At 34.5% G+C, this 25002-nt stretch overlaps 1 protein-coding gene and 1 pseudogene across 4 annotated transcripts in view; one reads left to right on the top strand and one right to left on the bottom strand.

Annotated features, from left to right (window-relative positions):
* EPHA6 (EPH receptor A6) overlaps positions 1-25002 on the bottom strand; it is an 889912-nt gene that overhangs the window by 657372 nt on the left and 207538 nt on the right. The window lies entirely within an intron of this gene.
* On the top strand, positions 478-1356 carry LOC306637782 (calcyclin-binding protein-like; annotated as a pseudogene). The gene has a single exon. The product of its transcript is annotated as a calcyclin-binding protein-like (transcript).

The raw sequence follows: 25002 nt of genomic DNA, 5'->3' as shown, positions 1-25002 counted from the left end.
AAAACTCATACTGATAACATCACTTTTTGAGGACCTTCCCAAAGGTGTCAACTCTGCTCTCCAATCCGTTACAGAGATGTGTATGAGAATACATAATCCTATTCTGTTTCCAACTTTAAACAGCATGTGGATGTTTTATTTGCACCACAGAGTCTTTAGATGACCAGAGTTCAGAGAACAATGCTATAGCTGCAAAATGCAGAGAGTAGTTTCTAAGTTTGGTCCTCTGCTTTGTTGTTTTCATTACTTGTTGATTCAGTAACCATATTTATCTCTATTTCTTAATGGTACAAAAATAAATCAAAGCTGCTTGTTCACATATGTATAAAACTAAAGTAAATCCAAAGATATTATCGGGCTCATTATTAAAAGGAAAAGTTTGAGAATCTTTTCTTCACTTAAATTGGTAGCGCTCACACACACACACACAACATAAATAACCCAGGTCGGTGCAGTGTTTCCTGTCTCCAGTGCACCATGGCTTCATCTCTGGACCAGCTGCAGAAAGATCTAGAAGAGGCAAAGATATCGCTGGAAAAGACACTAGGAAAAGAGTACATGATGCCCTCACAGCAGAAAAAAAAAAAAAAAACAAGATTGAGACAGAAATAAAGAACAAGATGCAACAGAAATCACAGAAGAAACCAGAACTTCTTGACAATGAAAAGCCAGTTGCTGTGGTTGCTCCCATTACAATACACTGTGAAAATCAGTAATTATGGATGGGATCAGTCAGATAAGTTTGTGAAAATCTACTTTAACGGGTATTCATCAAGTTCCCACTGAGAATGTGCAGGTGCATTTCACAGAGAGGTCATTTGATTTTTTGGTAAAGAATCTAAATGGGAAGAGTTACTCCATGATTGTGAACAATCTCTTCAAACCGAAATCTGGAAGGCAGTTCAAAAAAAGTCAAGACAGATACAATTCTTATCTTATGTAGAAAGAAAGCAGAAAACCACGGTGGGAATACTTGACTCAGGTTGAAAAGGAATGTAAAGAGAAAGGAAAGCCTTCATACAACACTGAAACAGATCCTAGTGAGGGATTAATGAATGTTCTAAAGAAAATTTAGGAAGATGGAGATGATAATATGAAGCGAACCATTAATAACCATTCCTGGGTGGAATCAAGAGATAAGCAAGTCAAAGGAGATACAGAATTTTGAGACTTTTTAAAAAAAGTTTATCTAGGAACTGTGATGTGGAAATATGGATGTTTCCAATAAGGGAATGTTGGAGAGCTGCACATATAAATTTGATGTAACTATTTACACTGTAAAGGCAGTAAATTCTCCATTTCTTTCCTGGAGGATTTATTTAAATAAAATGTGCTTATTAAATACTCCAAAGATGGTTTCATTGATACCTGGTCATTTTTCCCCCCAAGAAAGGGTTATATGGTATTTTCATTGAAATGTAAAAAGCAAGTCTTACCTAATGAAAATGGTACATTATTTTTCTTCAGCTAGAAATATTTGCTTGCCTGTAAGTTAGTACATCAGCTCGAATCAATGTAATGAGTAAAACCTGATGTTTTGCATAAAATGCAGTTGTACTTGTGCTTGAAAGTTGCTGTAGAGTGATTGCTTATTTCCGACTTAAGCAGTGCACTACCATGCACTAATAATCCAGTCACATGTTTGTGTGTAGATTTAAATAATTACAGAATTGAAATTGAAACTAAATCAAAACAAGGATAAGCATCTTTCTTAGGAGCAATTAGTAAGGTCTGCTGTGGATCAGATGGCATATAAAAGTAATAACCATTAAGCAAAAAATTTGAAAATTCATCTATTTCTAGGTTCAATAAAGTCGGATTTTTATTTAAATAAATAATCCAAAATATTTCAAGACCAATCTTATGCATGTATTTAAAAATTAAAACACTGTTAATTAAACCACTATTTTAAAATTAACAGATCATCTAAAAATAAAAACATTTGATAGCACTGAAAGGTTTAGATTATGGGAAAAGATACAGTACCTTACACTGCTTGTTGGTAAGAGTGTGAACTGCTTTCAATTTTTTAAAATGGAAATTGGAAATATAAATAAAAATATGAAGTGTATGTTCCCATTAACATACCAATTTTAATTTCATTAATATTTTACATGTTAACTCAAATAAGTGCTACAAATACACATTAAATATGCTGATTTTTCTACTTGTAATAGGCCAAAATAGAAAAGAAATAATCTAAATGCCCATAGAGAGGAAGAATGGCAAAATAAGTAATGTCACTTTTGTGAAATACAACATGGTATACTCAATATGGAAAAGGATATAAGTTTAAAATGTATGTAGTTATAGTATCCTTCAATTTGCATAAAATGGCATATATTATTCACACAACAACAGAAAGTTTTAATGAGTAATAACAAATGAATAAAGGCGTAGAAAGGTGACTCATAAATAAAAAATATATAGGCCAATAAACATGCTGAAAACATGTAATTTTGCTAGGATTTGAATAAATCCTATTTGAAACTAACACATATTTTGTTTTAAAACAATAATTTGAAGTTCTAAGAAAGGAGAGATATGCTTATCCATAAGTAACTTAATAACAGCAATAATCTTTCATATAGATGCATATATGCATAGATTATTTCTCAATAGCCAGGAAAAAAATTAAGTTTTGCATATGATTTAGGATTATATGAGATGGAAGAGTCACCTTTTAAAAATAAATCTGATTTAACTGTTTCAATTTTGTTTTACAGAAAGGATGTATTACTAATATTTTTTAATTACCTTTAAAAAGTTTAAGAGATTGCCAAAATATTAACAGAAATTTTTAGACAAAACTTCCCCTGTATGGCCTAAATAATATAGTGCCTTTAATGGAGTAAGACTAGTTGTGTAAATGTAGTTAAAAAATTTCCATTGTGTGACAAAAATCTCTGAAATTTCTTTCCAGGGCTAGCAGAGATACTATCTCTCTCGGCTCCATTGCCTTAGGCTATTTATTCCTGGTCACTGATCCTAATAGCGTGACTGTAGAAAGTGGAATAATAAGATTGAACAACCTAATTTTTCTCCTGTCCTGAGTTCTTAAATCTCCCTCAAGGAGAACTCACCTTCAAGTGAATCCCAGTGGAGTGTTTGGGTCAGCTATGATATAAGGGAATACTTGTACATGCTTTTCTTTAACCCCCTTTTGTTTAACAGTCATTTTAAATATTCGGACACACACACACACACATACAAAACCAGACAATTTTCCAAAGATATATGATTTGGGAAAAATTAGAGGCACATTAAAACATCGTTCAATAAAGAAATTTTTTAATGTCATATGACATTGATCAGAAAGAAAAATGGAATAGGGTAAAGGGATGAATTACATGCAAGATACACCATTTGGATGTCAAGGACTCTATCCTGATTAAAAGAGAGAAAAATAAAAGTAAAAGCAATCTCATATCTAAGTGTCACACATCCGCAGTTTCTTATTTTAGGTAACTCTAAGTCACATGTGGTGTGAACAGCCATGTGTAAAAAAGAAAGCAGATTCTCCTCATAAAAATGATAACAGAAGATAGGAAAAATAGAAGAGGGCACTTTGCTCTATGCTACAGGCAGTTACAGAGCTTTTGATGTAGAAGTTAATCTGAAGCCTGGAGTGGAAGACCCACATGCTGTGAGCAAAACGCACCTCTCAGTAGGCTGCTGAACCTAGGAAAAAATGCAGTTAATTTAAGGGCTGATTTGTACCACGCCTAATGGGAAAATCTAAGGTTAGATTAAAAAGCGTTTGATAACATTTAACATTCAGCAAAAGGTCGACACAAGCAATGGGTAGATCCTACGTTTTGGGACTTGTTTTCAACATTGCCTATAGTTCATATAAAAATAAGTGATTTACAAATTTTGTCATTAATTTAAAAAATCCCCTTTTCTATTTTAAGCCCTAATAACCAACTGTATGTGTTTAAATTGTTTCCATCAGTTATTGTCATGTAACCCATGATTCTCAATTAATTTCTGACCTGGTATTAATTTCCTAAGGCTGGTATGAAACAAACAAAAAAACAAAAACGAAAATACCTGTCACCTCAGTGCCTTGAAAACAGGATTGTGTTGTCCCACAGTTCTGAAAGCAAAAGTTTTATGCCTCCCTCTTCATTTGGCTCATAGATCACATTATCTGTCTCTTTGCATTGTCTTCTCTGTGCTTCTGTGTTTGCACTTTCTTATTACTTAGGATATCTGTTACACTGGATTAGGGTCAAGCCTAATGATCTCATCTTAATTTGAACATCTGCAAATATACTATTTCCAAATAATGTCATATTCATATGTACTGGGGACTGAGACTTCAATATCTGTATGTGGGACACATTTCAAATGGCAACAGCCCCTAAATTCAAAGGCACTCCTTTAAACATATCACTTACTTCAACTAGTCTTTTTTTTTTTTTTTTGTAAACAAATGGGATACATGTTGTTTCTCTGTTTGCACATGGAGTCAAGGCATACCATTTGTGTAATCATAAATTTACATAGGGTAATGTTGTTTGATTCATTCTGTTATTTTTCCCTTCCCCCCACCCCTCCCACCCCTCTTTTCCCTCTATACAGTATTGAGGGAGTGGAGAATGGTAGGGAGTGAAAAGTTTACCAAGATGAAAAAAAACAGTGACTGATACGTGAAGTCTGGAAAGAATGACCTAGTTCGTAAGAAACCACAACGCTGGCAAGGAAAGTTTTTTTGAATCACTGACAACAGGGGATCCCATTCCTCTTTTCTGATGGGAGAGGCCTAAGTAAGTGATAGGATACCTTTGAGGAAAATAATCACCATCACTAGCCAGTAAAAGTTTAGAACTGCAGTGTGAATTATATCAATTGGTGACAAAAAAATTCCTAGGACCTTATTAAGCTGACTGAATCATGCCAATTATCTAAATTTGTTAATTAATTTTGAGATCATATCCAGGATATCAGGGACTGACCAGGCAGTTGGACACAAAGACAAATTCACCATCTCTGTTCCCTCAAAAAGACTGTAACTTAGGTGACAGACTTCCCAAAACACCCATTTCACAACAGAGGTCACTTTGAGCAATAGCTCTCAACCTCCTTTCCACTTTGGCACATACGCAAGGTGCTTATCGGATGCAAGAAATGGTCTTATGGACAAATACGAGTTGTTGACAAAATTTTTTAAAATTATGGTAAAGATACTAAATAATTCAAAATCATTACTCTATTAACATTCCCCAAGAAACAATCACTGATGCTGTACCAATTAAGTATAATGCTGCTGCTTCTCCCATAAAGAAAGATGTGTTACAGAAATAATGTTAGCTCTACAACAAAAAATGATTCATAAGCCTCAATAATGTGCTATTTAGTCTACACTGGTTTTTAGTACAACTGACATCAACAAACCAGAATATAAAGATGTCCAGATGAGCTCCTCTGGCTTAGAGAGTATGAATGCTATCGGTAGCTCTCACAGCCTCTCACCTCTACATTCCCCTATTATGAGAATGCTTCATGTTTCAATGTATTTAGTGAAGTACACTGCCAATTTTAAAATATAGAACACATATATTATTTTGTTTTGCTCATTCACCAATGAAGGAACATTTATTTATTATTGATAACTATGTTCTGGGCACTCAGGACCTGCCCTTGAAGAATTGCATATTAGGGATACAAAGAGTAGACAATTAGGCAAACAGATGATAAAGATAACCTTGATTAGTGTTAAAATCTCTGAAAAAAACCAAGAGATACAATAAAGTGAGTAGTGGAGTAGGCAGAAAGCTCCTTTAGAACGGAGTCAAGGAAGGTTTTGCTGAGAACAGTCCATCATACCACATCTGTGACACAGCATTCCAGAAAAAGAAAACAGCAACGGCAAGACCAAGTGACATGAAAGAGCCAGAGATGGTAGAGAAACAAACTATTCCTAATTCTTAAAAACATCACCATTATAAGAAGAAAATGTATTTTTAAGAGGCACTTCCCCTTCATTTTCCCTTTTATTTAATTATATGTTGAATTATAAGATTTAATAACCATAAAGCACAGCCCATTAGTAACTGCTATAAAGGTTCAAACTCTAAGAATGAGCAAGTAAAAAAGCACTATTTTTGATATTGTATTTAATTCAAAAATGCATGCTTATTTTGCCAGAAACACTGTGTTACGGCTGTTAAATAGTACATAATTACACTGCCAAATAGATGCTGTTTAGGGAAAACTTTAAATGGAATTACTTCCTAATGAAAAATTAGAACTCCTTTCCTAATGTGGCAAAATACTTGGAATTAAATTTTTCCTAATTTTAAAGTACTAGCATGGATAAAGTCCTGGGTTCAATTCCCAGCACTGCAAAAGAAGACGAGGGGGTCCTCATTTATTTTTCTGACTTTAAATGACATATCGAAATAAATACATGTAGTGTGTGTGTGTGTGTGTGTGTGTGTGTGTGTGTGTGTGTCCCCCTTGGTTTGCACATGGTGCTGGGCTTGGTTTCTCTCACCTTCTCCTTGGGATCCCTTTCCTCTCACCATTGCTTCGCTTCTGGATATATTTGGTTTTCATGAATAATTTCAGCCTTAACAAATTCTTCATTACCTAGAGCCCTCTGATTCCAAACTTTTACTCTGACTAGAGTCTCCTTTCAGCACCAGATGTGAAGGTCCATCTTTCATTTACCAGCTATGATCTTTATATCTCTATTTAATGAAAATGCACATGATGGAAAACTTTAGGGTCCTCACCTAAATCTGAAGCTCCTTAGACCATAAACTATGTCTTAGACCTTTGTATTTCTGATACAACACAATATTATCTACTGCATGGTAAAGACTAAATGAATATTTGAACAAATTTAATATTCAAGTCATAATATGTTATGAATTTAAGATGTAAAATATGCTATTTAGATTTTTTTCTTAAGACAGGTGGATGTTGGTAGGCAGCATAAACTAAATAATAAACACTTGAAATTCACCATGATTTACTGAAGGTAACTGAGGGAAAATTTAGGATTCATGAATCCCAACACCATTCTAAGAGATTTCTGTACAAAAGTAAAGGCAAATTTCCCCTCTTCACTTATTAAATTATTAAAATTGGTCTCTGCCTCTGTATTTTGTCTGCTTCTTCAGATCAGTCTGAATTATCACAATAATTCTTTTCTTTGAAATCATTCCTGAATAAGTCCTGACAGTTATTGCACTGATTTGGGTACATTTGGGAAAACATTTAGAACTCACACATGAAAAAACTTGACTTTTGCTTTAAGTTCATTAGAACAAAAAAATAGAAACATATTTGTAATAAGTAATGAATATCCTAAAATCTCTATAGTCCCTAAATTAACTCACTGCACATTTACTGTGCAGAGAAAACCTCAGTGAGACAGCTTGCTACAAAATGTAGGAAAAGTTAGTAGCCACAGACATCTGTTCTGATAAGATAAACCTCTGCTTCTTTTGAGTCTTATCAATAGAAACTCATCCCATCTGGAACTAGTATGTCTTCTACAAGACTTGCCTGGAAATATTTTATGAAACTCTTCTGTTCCCTATGGTTCCTAAAACCAAGAAATCTCAGGACATATGGCCTATTTTATAACTGAACTCACAGTGTAAATGACTTTTAGATACTCGACTACATAAAAAAAGTTAATTTAATTCATATGTTGTGCAATCTCTTTATCTAGTTTTCATGATAAATATGGGCATTTTGGGGATTGCTTTGTAAATGTTATATTTTCTTCTGTGAAAGTTCTGTAAAAGAGATTCTGTTTGCAGAATATAAGTTCCTAGAAAAAGAGGCACTGTCAAATACTCCTCTGAGCCCATGGTAGATGGTAAAACACTCTGGATTAGAAGTAAATGATAAAGAACTAAATAGAAAAATAAATGCAGTAGATGTTGAATGTTACTTGTGAGAAATATAAATTTCTAAAAAGATACTTAATTCATTTAGTAGACAAATATTTATTGAACACTTACTCTGAATCTTATTTATTGAATTTAATCTTATTTATTGAACACTTAATCTGAATATTTATTGACCACTTACTCCTAGAATCTCTCACATGAGGGTAGTATTAATACAAAAAAAATAGCAGTTACAAACTTGGATTTAAAGTTGTGTTTCGACATGTTTTGTAATCATCAGTAATTAGATAAGCATTCTGAACATCTGTGTTCCATATGATTATTATTTACACAAGAATTTTAGACAATCAAGACGCTTTACAAAGATTTAAAAGTAAACTTTATAGAGTTACTAAAAATAAACCATGTCAGATTTTTTGAATAAATGAGAAGGCATCCATACAAAATTAAAATGAAATGAAATTATAAAATGTTGGCCCACATGCCACATAAACTCATTTAATGTAATAACAAAGATATTGATTTCACACTTTGGGAAATCTCATCTTGGAAATACCTGTGACATGTAATACTGCCGTGAAATGGTGTATTTTCCCAGTATGAACTATTACACTCCAAGCATCTTGATTTCAGAGATTGTGTCTTATAATTTTTAAATTCACTTCCTCATAAACATTGGATAGTCAATAGCTTGAATTATAGAATATACATCTATAGATCCCTGAAGTTCTACATACTCAAATTTTCTTTGAAGAGTAATTGCATCTTACTATTAAGAGATGATTTTAAATAAAAGTCATCTAACATTTTATTTTTAAAAACCATGTATTCTAAAGAAAGACTTTGCTTTGATTTGGTAACATGCATATTTCATGCGCTGTACTTTGAACATTTAAGCAAGAGATTCGATGTGATTACTTCAGTAACAATTCAATTTGAAATGTCAACTATGTTCAGCATTTAAAAATTAATAGCTAAATCCCTTTAAGGATCAGGGAAATTTTGTTCTGGCTTAGAATAATTTTATAGCCTATGAATCTCCTTGTGCATTGTTTGCATATTTTAAGCTATTCTGAATAATGTACTCCCTGTAAAGGCCCATTACTTCAAAGAATTTTGACAGTCACAGTCCAAGGTATTAATTTTCATAAAGATATATATTTTCTATTGGCAGCATATTTTTCAAAACACAAATACACTTCACCCAAATTGTGAGTATGTACATTTTGAATAGGTTAAAGCAGTATACATATATAAAAAATAGAGAATTTAATCAAGGCTTTTTTTTTTTTTTTTCCTCCCTTTTATTTGCTTTCTGGGAAGAGAATGAGTCAGTGAAGGAGAAAATCTGAAGCAGCAGGCCTGGTGAAACCAAAGTGGCTGGAAAAGGGAGTCTAGGCAGTGCTGCCGCTTCATACAGAGGTGGAGATTATAGCAATTCTGAGCAAAAGAGTAGGGAGCCTCATAAGTAATATGAAAATGTAAATAGGAAAATCACTGACCAGCATACTTGTTGGTATCAGAAGCACTCCTTACCTAAATGAGGTTGACGGAAATGTTATTACCTCTCAATGGCACCAAGAAGAATGATCAGAAATTCTTCTAGACTGTCTATACCATCTTATGAAAACCTAAGATGATATGTTCAGTTATTCATCCAATAAACTTATCTTTATGTATTATTATTATTGACATACTACTCTGGGCTAGGCATTGGTGAAGTACTCAGAAAATAATAGAGGGGTAAAACAGTCTGTCCATCTAAGGCTTGCAGTTTAGTAGGGAATATAGGCTCCATCAAACACTGCCCATTAATATGTACTTACAAACAGATAAATGCTAGGAAAGAGAAACAGTTGGCTTTTTAAGAATATTTTGCAAGAAAGAAATCTTTCTAGGATTGTTGGATGAGAGTGAGTTTCTCTAAAGAGTTGACAGAAGTACACCTTTAACATTTGATCATTTTGTTTATAGTACTTACTATGACCTACGTCATGGTAAAATCTGATATTTATATTGCCACACATGGTTCTAAGAAACTGAGGATTTTGTATGAATTGATACTTAATGGAAAATAAAGCTAATTCCATAAATGCTTTCCACAAGTTTTCTTCTGTGAATTTCTCTCTACAGTCCCAGGGTATATGCACAAAAAAGTAGTAGTTGAATATCAATTTTCATAAGGTGTTGGATACAGAGCCAATATCCTTGTACTCATTAAAGAATATGAACTATGCTATTTCTGGAGCCCCTGCCCCTTCAGTATGTCTGTAACCACCTAACTTTGCCTTTTTTCCTCTACACCATTTATAATACCTCCAAGCACTCTGTAATCCATTGTGCCAGTTATTGATTTATGGGCCCTCAACTCTAAAGCCATCCTTCACTGCTTGTTTTGTGTAAACAGAGCTGGTTTCCTTTTTCCTTGCCAGTTTGCATGATGCTAAATTTTGTCAGGAAAGGGCACTGGAAGGACACTGGAGGAGGAGGGTTTCTTTCTGGAATGGTGCTCTGGGCTCCTCCTTCAGGGTATGCAGCCTGTCCAGACCCTGCTCTGGCCCCTGCTTCTGGCTCCTGAAGAACAGGGAGCCCTTCCAGCACCAGGTTTCTGCAAAGTGCGGAGCTTTCCCAACACTTGGTTCCTATAGTGCACAGTGGTCAGTGGCACCCATTGTGTACCTCAGGCTTCCTTCAGGCAGTTTTCTAGCTAGACTTACCTCTATGAACATTTTCATAGGCACACTGGAGGGCCAATTTCTGGCAATTTACTGTGTGTAAATTACCAGCCATGTCCTCTGGGTTAGCCTCTCAAAGACTTCTGTCAGGTGTTGAACACAGCCAAGCCCTCTCCAGCAAGATCTAGTCCTCAGCCCTGCTAGGGTGGGAGGTGGGGTCTTCATAGGAGCTCTGGCTTGGTCTAAGGGTTGGTGGCTATGCCTTCTGCTAATACTTTATCCTCTACAGTTCTCTTCATACTTGCTAAACCCACCTTACTGAAGTCCTGTTACAGTTAAAATTCTTTATATTCACTTTCCCTGTCCAATGCACAGAGGCCTCTCTTTGTCAGATCCTGACTGATACAGCCATCAATATTTTTAAATCCCAAACAAGGGAGGCTGCATCACAACTCCAGGATGTTTCATGTGCCACTTATACACTGGTGTCGTTTCTGTTCAGTCTTTATGACATAACCAAGTCACTGGGAATCTTAGTCCACTTTCTCCTCTCCACTCTCCAAGGACCAGACCTGGACTCATGTTCTTTCTTCTCACATCCATTCTATAACAACTCTGTCATTTTCTTATGATTTTCACATAATTATTTCTTTACTCATTTACCTCCCCAACTAAATTAGGAGCCTCTTTAAGATAGATAGTGTGCCATTCCATGTCTGTATTTCCAGCACCAGGCACAGCATATATTATAGTGTGCATTTTAAAAATTGTTAAATAAATGAATGTTTGAGTGATCACTCTGTTCCTCTGAATCCCTGTCTAATCTGGGCTCCTTTCAGGGTCTCCAGCTTAAATGACTTTCAGAGGCAGGGTATCTAATGCCCAGTCTTATTTCTTTTCACCTTCTCATCTCCCTGTACTTTGCCCGGCTTTCTTTTTTCCATTCCCTCTTCCCATATAGTGGTAGTCTTTTTTTTCCACTTAAAACCAAGTGTATAATGTATTATAAGCATGAATTTTAATTCTATCAGCATCCAAGAAACAAAGGGGCAATCAGGACTCTAAGGTATGAGAGGTGGTGAATGGAGGGAGGGAAGGATGGAGGGAGAGAGAGAACAAGTATTCAAGGACCTACTAAAATAAGATACTCCTTTTTGTCAGACTTGTCTATGACAAATTGCTAAGGCAGCATCACCTGTACCTGGTTCTCCAGTTCGATTCTTGCCCCAATTTCCTGCCATTTATCTCTATCTCAACTGACCTTAGTTCTGGGCTAAAAAAGGAATGTACATAGTTCCCACTCCTGTTCAATTCCTGTTTGACATCTAATTCCTGCCTACCTCTGTCATGGAGTCCACATACCATACCCAATTCCTGTTATTCCATTTCTTGGTGCTTAGGTCTTAGAATAAAACCTTTGGCTATTTCTTCACCTAATTTTCTAATATCTGTTACTAAGGTTTTCCAAGTTTTCACTTGACTGAAATCCCTATCTACCCAAGTTTGTTATCTGCTTCTCTATTCCAGGGTTTCTATTTTGGGTTTATTAGCTAGGTTCTTGGACTGGATTTTAGCAGACTTTCTTTAAGAATGAAGGATATTAATTAATGAATCATTTTTAATGTGTAATTCTCAGTTACAAGAAAATCTATAAATTAAAGAAGAAATTCATTGGACTTTATTCACCTGATATCTGTTATCCAAATCACTCACCAAATGAGTTTTTTAAAATATAGTGCAACAGCACAATGTTAAATTTCAGTTCTTATTGTAAGTCCATTTGATGAAATGATGAAATTATTTTATGTCATGTATATAAATTCTGTAATGCCTCTTTCCTTAAATTTTAGCCACAGAATATAATAAGGTGTTTAGGTTCATTATTTCAAATATTACTATCTATGCCATATTGGTTATTTAAACAAATTTTTTGTCTATAATAGGAGAAAAAACATCTAGCAGAGGATTAAATGAAAGTACTGGACATAATGTTTTTACATAGGAAGTGTTCAATAAATATTATTCCTATTTTACTGTCAATATATTCAAAAAATTTTATCTATAGTATTTAAAAACTAAATATTAACAATTATGCCTATCACAATCTAATTTTTTATAAGTTACTTCTGGGTACATCTATTATGCATCTAGTGCTAGATTTCTGATCAGGAAGAAACAGAAAAATAAAGTCATCTGTGTAAAAATATGAGCCTATTTATGATGACCTAATTGTTTTATATTTCTCACAAACACATGAGGTAAAAAGTAAGATCTTCCTTTGTTCCCACATAACAATATTATTTTTAAGGACATTTTTTAATGAATTTCAGCTTTTTTTAAACTTTATTTAGTCTTTTTTTTTTTTTGTACGTGGTGTTGAGGATTGAACCCAGTGCCTCATGCATGATAGGCAAGTGCTCCACCACTGAGCCACAATTCCAGCCCCATAACAACAATATTCTTGATGAGGATATGACTGAAGTAATTTATTCAGTTTAGTGACTGAGAAAATAAAGCCCTATAGAAGTGAAGCATCCTGTAGGAATTGCAATGTGTTATACTTATCAAAATCTAGAACAATTATCTTCCCCTTGAGACAAGATTGCCCTAAGGGCTCTGAGTTTTGCTTTCCAATGAAGGCATTTAGAATGCAAGAGAAAGAAATGTGTGTTTCCTATGAGACAGCAGCCTTTATCTTGAATAGGCTATTATTATAAAGTCATTTGAGAAAAAAAAAATTGATTCTCAGATACCAGGTTTGATGACTCTGAAAATTAGAGGTGTATCTTTGCTTTCCTCTCTTCTAGGGTCTGCCTCTTTGCTCCTACAGCCATGAAAACAATAGTTTTTTAAAATTCTCCTTTCACTTTGCTTTTCTATATTTTACTTAAGGCTTGTCTTTGTCCTTATCTTCTAGTCTTAGTGTTTGATCTAAAGACTGCACTGTTCAGGCAGAGATAATCTACCCCTATACCCCACCATCCCAGTCACAGAATGAAAAGCACAAGCTTTTGAGGTTAACTCACAGTTGAGATCAGAAAGACATTTTCCCTCCAGCAATTTTCTGAGGCTTTTGTGTTTTTGAGAAATTATTTCACATATGAAAATATAAAAATAATCCTCCTCACATAAGTCATAAGAAGACTTGCTCAAGCAACTTCTGTTAGATCACTGTTTAATCATTAGAATTGATTCACAGATCTCTAAATGATTTTTAAAAGTCCAGCTGCAAGCTAAAAATGATTAAGGAAAAATCCATTATGATTTATTTGGCCTTCTATGAAAGAGAAACTTAAGTTACTGCTTAATTAAAAATTATTTCTGGATATTTGAATACCTAAGTTGGAAATAATTATATAAATAATCAATAAAAATTTCCTTATCTTACTGAGATCATATTAACACTAATGTTTCAAGTAAAAGGCACATGTGAGTTTAATATATATGCATATATATTCATATATAAGGTATGTAAATATGGATACCTTTATGTATGTATATTTGTATTATAATTTTTTAATAATAAAAATTATTTAATTTGAGAATAGCACTTCCAATTTTCTCTGACATGCAACTGAATACTATAAATTATTCTCATTTCTTACAACTAAAATGGGATGAAAATATTGTTTAAATTAAAATAAGAAATCAATAAAAAAGTCAATATTATTATTTAGGGAAAAAATGAGAAAGCAACATATAATAAACCCAAGAAAAGAATAAAACTAGGTAATTCATCTTCTTTTTGTAGAGAAACAGAAACTTTAGTGCTTACCAATGATAAAGGAATAGATCTAAAATAAGGCTTCATTGCAAGAGGGCTGAATTCTTCCCTACAGTCTAAGAAATAAATAGAAGTCCTTTCATGCCTGAAGTAGGAGAGAGAATTAATAACTGGTTCAACTATGAACAGTATTCAAAGTATTCTCTTCTGATACATAAATTAGAAGTATGTCCCTTTTGCCAAAAAAAAAAAAAAAAAAAAAAAAAACATGGTGACTATGAAAGATTTGGTAGGTGCTTCTATTAATGACTCTCCCGACATTCAGTGACTCTGGGCTTGGTCACATGATTTGCACAAACATCTGAGAGAGATGGTCAATCTGGAAGAACTGTTCCTCTCATCTCTCATGACAGTGCTTCTCCTAACTATCATGAGCTAGGGAAGAATGACAGGATTTGTGAAGAAGTTTGAATGGAGAAGTGGATGTCAAATTTAGGATCGACGTATAATTTGTTATCTCAACGGGGACACTGGAGTGAAGACAATGACAGTTGTAAAACAGAATATTTCAGGCATGCTATCAGATGGACTTAAGATAGGTCAGAATGCGTGCAGTGTCCACCTGTAATCCCAGCTGCGTGGGAGGCCAAGGCAGGAGAATCCAAGTTCAAGAACAACCTGAGAAATTTAGGGAGAATCTGTCTCAAAGTAAAGATAAAAATGGGCTGGGGATATAGCCAAGTAGTAAAAGCCTGAGTTAATATGTGGTATCGTGCGCGCGTGCGCGCGCACACACACACACACACACACACACACACACAAAAGGTTGGAATGCTGTATTGTCTACTGCAGTGAAATCAGTCATCATGAGATGAATCATATTTCCTATAATTCTGGGTATGGTACTGATTTTGATTTTCTCTAAATAAGGGATTAGAAAAATGATATTCTGGATCTAGTAATATGAAATATCTTTTACAGAAGAAAGTTAACAATTCTAGGCAAATCATAACTACAGAATACGTAAGGATAGAATAAAATTGCAAAGGAAATTAAATATATTTACAAATTAAAATACCATATTTTGGCTTGCCCCCCAGAGAAAGAGAGGAAAGCACCTGCCCCCCAGCAGCCAGCTGCCAGTTCCGGAGGAGGAGAGGAGAACATCCATGCTGCAGTCCCCCTGGCTCCACAGGCCAGCCTCCATCTTGGGACACTACAGCCAATGCCAGCCATAGCTCCCAACCTAGGTCAACATACAAGACCTGGAGGCAACAGCCCGCTGCAACAAAGCACACCAAACGCTGCATATATAACAGGCCAGTGCAGCCTGCCCTTTCAGCCTCATCTCTGGAAGTGGTCAGCTCCATCCTAGGTTACCTCTCCACCATCTTTAGTTGGGGCAGCTTTTGTTGTGGGACACTGGCTGGAGACTATAAGCCCAATTCAAGGTACCTACAGGTTAGCCGCTGCCACCACTATCAACTAGGGACATGGCTGCTTCCACCTAGGAACAACAGCCAGGACCTGGAAGGACACTTCAAAGGTCCCAACAGGCTTGGTTACACTGGAAAGGCCCATTCTCTCTTCTCTCCTGCTAACAGTCAATTTCTACTGATTCCTCTTTCACTATTCCTATGATCTAGTACCCCTATACTCTCATCTCCTACCCCATAAACATCACACCCTACACCCCCTTCTCTTTTTGTCCATCATTAGCAACTGTAGACGCTATTGCAAACATACTGTTTATACTGTAGAGAATAATTGAACACATCAATTCTGTTTATTGTGGCAAAACTATAAACATCTTAATAGGGGCTGATTTAAAGCTATATATTATTTGCATTGGGGGCTGTTAATATTGATCTCCCCTTTAAAGGAGAGAAACCTTCAAGGACATTATAAATCTTTAAGGTAAAACCTTACTATTTCTGATCCTCACTGCTAGAGGAGAAGAGATGAAAGCAACAAGAAAAAACAAGGGAAGAAAGCACCCCAAACGAACCAAGATACCACAATAAATGAATTCATTGACAGCACAGTAGAAGAAAAGTCAGTGAGAAAATTGTACATAACTAAAATGATTTGCAAAGTAAAGGATGATATAAGAAAGCAAATGCAGGCAGCAAAAGATTATTTCAAGAAAGAGATAAAGATAATGAAAAAAAGAAAAAACAAATCCTTGAAATGAGGAAACAATCAATCAAATTAAAAACTCAATAGAAAGCATCAACAACAGACTAGACCACTTGGAAGGCAGAACCTTAGGTATTGAAGACAAAATATATAATCTAGAAAGTAAAGTTGACCACAAGAGAAGTTGGTAAGGAACCATGAACAGAATTTCCAAGAAATGGAAAGATCGAATTTAAGACTCATTGGGATAGAGGGAGGCACAGAGAAACAAGCAAAAGGAATGTACAATCTTTTCAGTGAAATAACAGAAAGTTTCCAAACCTGAAGAATGAAATGGAAAATAAAATACAAGAGGCTTATAGAACACCAAATGTACAAAATTACAACAGACCCATAGCAAGGCACATTACATTGAAAATTCCTAGCATACAAAATAAAGATGGAATATTTAAAGACCACAAGAGAAAAGGTTCAAATTACAATAGGGGCAAACCAATTCAGACCTCAGCAGATCTTTCAACCGAGAACCTTAGAGCTAGGAGGTCCTAGAACAACTTATACCAAGCTCTGAAAGATAATGGATGCCAACCAAGAATCTTATATCCAGCAAATTAAGTTTCACATTTGATGATGAGATAAAAACCTTCCATGATAAACAAAAGTTAAAAGAATTTTACAACTAGAAAGCCTGCACTACAAAACATTCTCAGCAAAATAGTTCATGAAGAGGAAATGAAATTGACAATGAAAGAGCAAAGGAAAGAACGTCACTAAAGGAAAAGCCAATCAAAGGAGAGAAACTAAGTCAAGTTAAAAATAAAAAATAAATCAAAATAACTGGAAATACAAATCATATCTCAATAATCTCAATAATAACCCTGAATGTTAATGACCTAAACTCATTAATCAAAAGACATAGACTGGCAGATTGGATTTTTAAAAAAAGATCCAACAATATGCTGCCTTCAAGAGAACCATCTCATAGGAAAAGATACCCACAGACCGAAAGTGAAAGATTGGGGGAAAAAATTATATGATTCTCATGGTCTGTGTATAAAAGCAGGGGTTTCCATCCTCATATCAGATAAAGTGAACTTCAAGTCAAAGTTAGTCAGAAGAGATGAAGAACGTTTCATACTGCTTAAGAGAATCATAAATCAACAAGATATAACAGTCGTAAATAGTTAAGCCTCAAACACTGGAGCATCTATGTACATCAAACAAACCATTCTCAATTTCAAGAATCAAATAGACCACAACACAGTATACTGGGTGACTTTAACACACCTCTTTCACCATTGGATAGATCTTCCAAATAAAAATTAAAGAAACTAGAGAACTCAATAATACAATCAATAACTTAGAATGCAAAGGCATATATAAAATATTTCACCCATTAATGAGCGAATACACTTTTTTTCTCAGTAGCACATGGATCCTTCTCTAAAACAGACAATATGTTATGCCACAAAGCGACTGTTAGCAAATACAAAAAAACAGAGGTCCTACCCTGCATTCTATCAGATCTTAATGGAATGAAACTAGAAATCGATAATAAAATAAAATACAGAAGCTACTCCAAAACCTGGAGACTAAATAATAAGCTAATGAATGACACATGGATAACAGAAGAAGTCAGGAAAGAGATTAAAGAATTCTTAGAGGTAAATGAGAATACAAAATATCAAAATCTCTGGGACACTATGAAGGCAGTGCTAAGAGGAAAGTTTACTGCATTGAGTTCATTCATTAAGAGAATGAAAAGTCAACAATAAATGACCTAACATGACATCTCAAAGTCCTAGCAAAAGAGGAACAAGTCAATAACACAAGTAGTAGAAGACAGGAAATAATGAAAATCAAACCTGAAATTAATGAAACTGAAGCAAAAGAAACAATTGAAAAAATTGACAAAACAAAAAGTTGATTCTTTGAAAAAAATAAATAAAATGGATAAAACCCTAGCCATACTAACAAAGAGGAGAGAAAAAACTCAAATTATTAAAATTTGTGATAAAAAAGGAAATAGCACAATGGACACTACTGAAATACAGAAGATAATTAGAAACTATTTTGAAAATTTGTACTCCCAACAAAATAGAAAATCTTGAAGACAACAACAAATTTCTAGGGACTTATGAACTACCCAAACTAAATCAGGAGAACATTCACAATTTAAACAGATCAATTTCAAGCAATGAAATAGAAGATGCCATCAAAAGCCTACCAACCAAAAAAAGCCCAAGACTTGACAGATTCTCATCTGAGTTCTTCAAGAACTTCAAAGAAGAATACTATTACTTCTCACAGTATTCCATGAAACAGAAAAGGAGGAAACCCTCCCAATCTCGTTCTATGAAGCTAGTATCACCCTAATACCAAAAACAGGCAAAGATACATCAAGGAAAGAAAACTTCAGACCAATATCCTTGATAAACACTTATGCAAAAATTCATAATAAATTTCTGGTAAATCACATACAAAAACATATTAAAAAGATAGTGCACCACAATCAAGTGGGGTTCATCCCAGGGATGCAACGTTGGTTCAACATACAGAAATCAATAAACATAATACATCATATCAATAGACTTAAAGATAAGAATCACATGAACATCTCAATATATGCAGAAAAGACATTTGACAGAATACAGCACCTCATCATGGTCAAAGGACTAGAAAACTTGGGGATAGTAGGAACATACCTCAACATTGTAAAAGTTAACGTCATTCTAAATGGGCAAAAACTGAAAGCATCCCTTCTAAAAACTGGAACAAGACAAGGATATTCTCTTTCACAACTTCTATTCAACAAAGTCCTTGAAAATCTGGCCAGAGCAATTAGACAGATTTAAGAAATCAAAGGGATATGAAAAGGAAAAAAATATAACTCAAACTATTACTGCCAATGACATGATTCTATATTTAAAGGATCCAAAAAATTCCACTAGAAAACTTTTAGAACTCATAAACAAATTCAGCAAAGTAGCAGGATATAAAATCAACACCCATAAATTTAATGCATTTCTACACAGCAGTGATGAATCCTCTGAAAGAGAAATTAGGAAAACTACTCCATTCACAATAGTTTCAAAAAAAAATATTCAGGAATCAGTTTAACAAAAGAGGTACAAGACTTCTACAATGAAAACTATAGAACGCTAAAGAAATTAAAGAAAAGCTTAGAAGACGGAAAGATCTCCATGTTCTTGGAGGCAGAATTAATACTGTCAAAATGGCCATACTATCAAAAGTGTTATACAGATTCTATGCAATTCCAATTAAAATCTCAACATCTTTCCTCAAGAAAATAGAGAAAGCAATTATGAAATTCATTTGGAAAAATAAGGCACCCAGAATAGCCAAAGCAATCCTTAGAAAGAAGAGTGAAGCAGGAGGCATCACAATATCAGACTTTCAACTATACTACAGAGCTATAGTAACAAAAATGGCATGGTATTAGCACCAAAACAGACAGGTAAACCAATGGTACAGAATAGAAGACACAGAGAAAAACTCACATAAATACAGTTATCTCATACTAGACAAAGGTGCCAAAAACACACACTGGAGAAAAGATAGCCTCTTCAACAAATGGTGCTGGGAAAACCGGAAATCCAGATGCAGCAAAATGAAATTAAACCCCTATCTCTCACCCTACACAAAACTCAAAGTGCATCAAGGACCTAGGAATTGGACCAGAGACCCTGAATCTAATAGAAGAAAAAGTAGGCCCAAATCTTCATCATTTCAACTTAGGACCTGATTTCCTCAACAAGACATCTAAAGTGCAAGAAATACAATCAAGAATCAACAAATGGGATGGATTCAAACTATAAAGCTTCTTTTTGGCAAAGGAAACAATCTGTGAAGAGAAAGTCTAAAGTGTGGGAGTAAATCTTTACCACATGCATATCAGAGCACTAATTCCAGGATATATAAAGAACACAAAAAACTTGACACCAAATAAAAATAAATAAATAAATAATCTAGTCAATAAATGGGCTAAGGAACTGGGCAGATACTTCACAGAAGAAGATATAAAACTGATAAAAAAATCTTCAATATCTCTAGCAATTAGATAAATGCAAATCAAAACTATTTTAAGATCATCTCACTCCAGTCAGAATGGCAATGATCAAGAGTACAAGCAACAATAAGTGTTGGCAAGAATGTGGAGGAAAAGGTACACTCATACGTTGCCGATGGGACTGCAAATTGGTGCAAGCATTCCGGAAAGCCGTATGGAGATTCCTTAGAAAACATGGACGGGAACCACCATTTGACCCAGCTATTCCACTCCTTCATCTATACCCAAAAGGCTTAAAGTCTGCATAGTACCATGATGCAGCCATATCAATGTTTATAGCAGCTGAATTCATAATAGCTAAGCTATGGAATAAAACTAGATGTCCTTCAATAGATGAATGGATCAAGAAAATGTAGCATATATACACAATGGAATATTACTCAGCCTTAAAAGAAAATAAAATTATGGCATTTGCAGGTCAATGGATGGAAGTGGAGAATATCATGCTAAATGAAATAAGGCAATCCCCAAAACCAAAGGCCAAATGTTTTCTCTCATATGTAGATGCTGATCCATAATGGGGGTCAGTGAAGGAACTTTGGATTGGGCAGAGGAGAGTGAGGGGAAGAAAGAGGGCAAGGGGTTGGTAGGATGGTGGAATGAGATTGACATTAGCCTAAGTATTTGTATGATTACACAAATGGTATGGACTCTACATCATGAACAACCAGAGAAATGGATAGTTGTGTTTCATTCATGTACAATGAATCAAAATGCATTCTGCTATCAAGTATAACTAATTTGAACAAATAAAAATTTTAAAAATACCATATTTTATTATTGCAGATCAAAAATCTCCCAAATTAAAAATGTAAAACTGAATTTTCTATAGTAGCCTATACTTGCCCATTGAAATATGTTTATATATATATGTTTATATATATGTAGGTTGTGTATATATTTACTATATGTAATAAATAATACATGCATAAATATATATGCATACGAATAATACATATATATTGTATGTGTATATATATGTATGTACATATACATACATATATATATATTTAAAAGTAAGCAGGGCTGGGGAAGTGGCTCAGTGATAATGTGCCTAGCTTGCACAGGTCCTGGGTTCAATTCCCAGAAGTACAATCAACCAATCAATAAATAAAAAAATGTGCTAATGGGAAAATATGTGAATGCTATTTAATATAACGATTTCCTCCAAAAAGTGCATATATGATTTACCATTAGAAAAAAATCATTTTCAAGTACTGTATAAGGAAATATACGCCTGGAGGACAGTTTTTCCCCAACATTACATTTTATCTAACAACCACCCTGTTTTCTTAATGTCTCTTACCACACTCATGCACTCAGCTGTTCATTTTAGTGTCAGTCAGCAAGCCCTTGTGTATTTCCAGATGAATCTAATTCCTGAAAGAGTATAAACCTTTCTAAAAATTAATGACCCAGGCAGAAGTCTTTCTATAAACAAACCATTTCTACTCATGAATCTTAATTAGAAGAGGTTTTCAAGCTAAGATTTCCCAAGTTCCCTCTACAGATGAGGGATATTCATTTATTCTTTGCAACTGTATCATAATACATTTGCAGCACTCTCAGGACTTAAATCAGGTAGGCTATATTTAAGCCGTGTTCTCAAACTTTGATGTGAATGAGAATCACTTTAGAAGTTTGTTAAAAATTCATATCCCCAGGGTGTATCCTCAGAGGCTCAGGATCAGTACGTTTGGTTAGAGCATAGGTACTTTCATGTTTATAAGCAACACAGGTCATTCTAATGCAGGTCATCCTTGAGTATGCTTCTGATTTGGTGTCTTTTAGGCGTAACTCTGCAATATTTTATAGGAAGAAAGTAAGTTAAATGTGTGGGTCACTTCCCATTCAACTACTTAGAATCACGTAAGAATAAGAGTTAGATTTTCAAAAATACAACCAAGAAGAATCATCCTCATTATTTTCCACAGAGGGAAATGGGAAAAAAAAAGTAACTAAAAGAAAAATGGGAGGACAAAGGGAGACAATAAGATATGATTATCCTAGGAAAAATTATAAAAGAAAAGAAAAAAATTCAATTGAGTATCTACTCAATTATGAAATTTCAAAATTTTAAGCACATACAAAATCACCACTGTCATATAAAATAGGTTAAATAAAATTACGAGTATCAGACAAAACTTAGATATGCATTTCATCTTTTCTGAGTATAACAGCCTTTATAAACACCAGTTAGAAGTATTTCTTTCATATTATTGTTACTGGCATATTCAACATATTTTTCAAAATAAAACACATTTAACTCTTAACTTGGGGCCTAGTGACAGAACTACTTTAAAAAGTAAATATTGATTGTTTTTATTTAAGGAGATGTTTAAATCAGTTTAGTGACTATATTGTCATAGTTTCTACCATTCCATAATGATGTACTTATTCAAATATCTTAAAAAGGAAACTAAATGAAAATGAAATTATTTTCCCCTTTGCTTTTGAAACTCAATGTTCTTTTCTCTAATAACTCATATTTATTTTCAGGAGATTCATTATGATCATGTGGGTAGATACACCAAAGGGAATCTGGAACCTGGTTTTAGTCAATCAAGTAAGAAATCATTATAAAGAAATATTAAATTTATAGGCCTTGATGCGGTGTCTCTTTTTAAGGATTCAGGTAGTTTCCCCAACATGTTTTTGCTTATTAAGTATTATGCCAATCTGCTGCTTTTCCTGTCTCCTGGCTTCTTCCATCTGCCAGTTGTTCAGCACTAATGTTATTTGTGAGATAAGCCCATAGGAACTTGTTACCACCTAGCCATGAAAGACAAAAGGCTGCCAGTGGGCACTGTGGTAAAATCCTGGGCTTGACATTTTGGACCCATTAAGTTCCATCTAAGTTAAAGAAACACAAGAAAGGATCCAGATATTCATGGTCCTGAAACTACATTATTCGGAGCTTTCCTTAGGTTCAAGGTAAAGGGCTTTGATAGGGACTCAAGAAAATGAGGTACCCTGAAGTTTAAGGTTTGTTATCCACAAGATAAATTTAACTTTGGAGGGATAGTCATGATCCCTCCCATTCTGATAAATGTAAAATATAAGGCAGGATGTCTGCCCAACGTACATTATCAGATTAGTGTAAGGGATCTAAATTAAATGACATACATGGCTGTGCACTGAGGGTCTCACAGGTGCAAATTGTATTAGGAAACACTGGTTCCTATTAAAGTTGACTTCTGCCAGAATACCAATTCCAGGCTGCTGGGGACCTTTCATTCTTGCATTACCCTTCTGAGTCCTTGGTTCCTTACCCTCTCCAGTCTCCCTAGATTTTCAACAAAATTTCTTGACTGCTTGGTCATTTCTTTCTACTTTAGTCAATTTAGTAGTTGTTTAGTAAAGTGCCTGCTAAAATCAGGAAACCAGTTTTGATCCTCTCCTTGAAGTCTTGCCGATTCTGGTTCACTCACTGGCTCTGAGTATCAGCAAATGTTGCTGTGCATTGTTTTTGGTCCCACATTGCTGCACAATTTCAATTTACTACTTTTTCTTTAGACCAAGTACCTAGTTGTTCACTCTCTTAAGAATCTCCACCCCAGGGCAATGCTTTACTGTTCTATCATTTACTACCCAAAGATGATGTTAACTTTGACAGAATTAACTTGAAAAGGCATCCTATAGGATCATTATTGGAAATGGGTAAAAAATTACCAGGCAAGAAATTGGAAGGAGGTATTTCAAGGCATTGTGAACACAAGACAGTTCAATGATACCAAGGAAATGTGGGGGCAGGTACAGAATACAGGTAGGCAACATAGTGTTAAGAGTGTATATTCTAGATCCAGACTGCTTGGATTCAAATGCCAATTTTTTCATTTAATTAACTGTACAGCATTAGGCAAGTCACTTTAGCTTGGTTTTCATCTGTATTAAATGAGAAGAATAATCACAACTCATAGGGTTTTCATGAGGAGTTAATACATGTATACTTGGCCCATAATAAAAAAAAATGTTGCATCATTTTAATTACAATACTTACCTTCATCGTGTTGGGCATTTCACATAGCTCACTATGGCTAGTGGACAGAGTGTCAGATGTGTGACATGGTGAATAGACTTATAAATGGACTATCTGTTTTGGAATATATCATGTACTATGTTTGGCTGTGAATGCCCCAGTAATCAGGGTATATTCTGGAAAAATTGTAACAGAATCTCTGAGGGTAAGATCTAAACATCACTAAAGTTTTCCAGCCAAAACTAATGTTAAGGCCATAGTGAGAACCATGGAAGTAACTAGAAATGATTTTCCTCCTGGAAGTTACTGTAGTACTTCTTGCACAACTTTGGGATATGATGTCAAATATTGAATAAGTTTTAAAAATATATATCCCTGAATTCCACTCTCAGAGTGTTCACTCCTTGGCATAGAGCCAAGGGATATTTATTTTTACAAAGTATTCCAGGTTATTCTCACGTAAGTGATATGCATATGAATCTTTAAGCAAACACTGCACATCACACATGACACATATAGTA

This window comes from Sciurus vulgaris (genome assembly GCF_902686455.1).
Source record: "Sciurus vulgaris genome assembly, chromosome: 10".
Taxonomy (NCBI): Eukaryota; Metazoa; Chordata; class Mammalia; order Rodentia; family Sciuridae; genus Sciurus; species Sciurus vulgaris.
The sequence above is the reverse complement of the archived record's forward strand: the minus strand, read 5'-3'. Positions and strand labels throughout refer to the sequence as shown.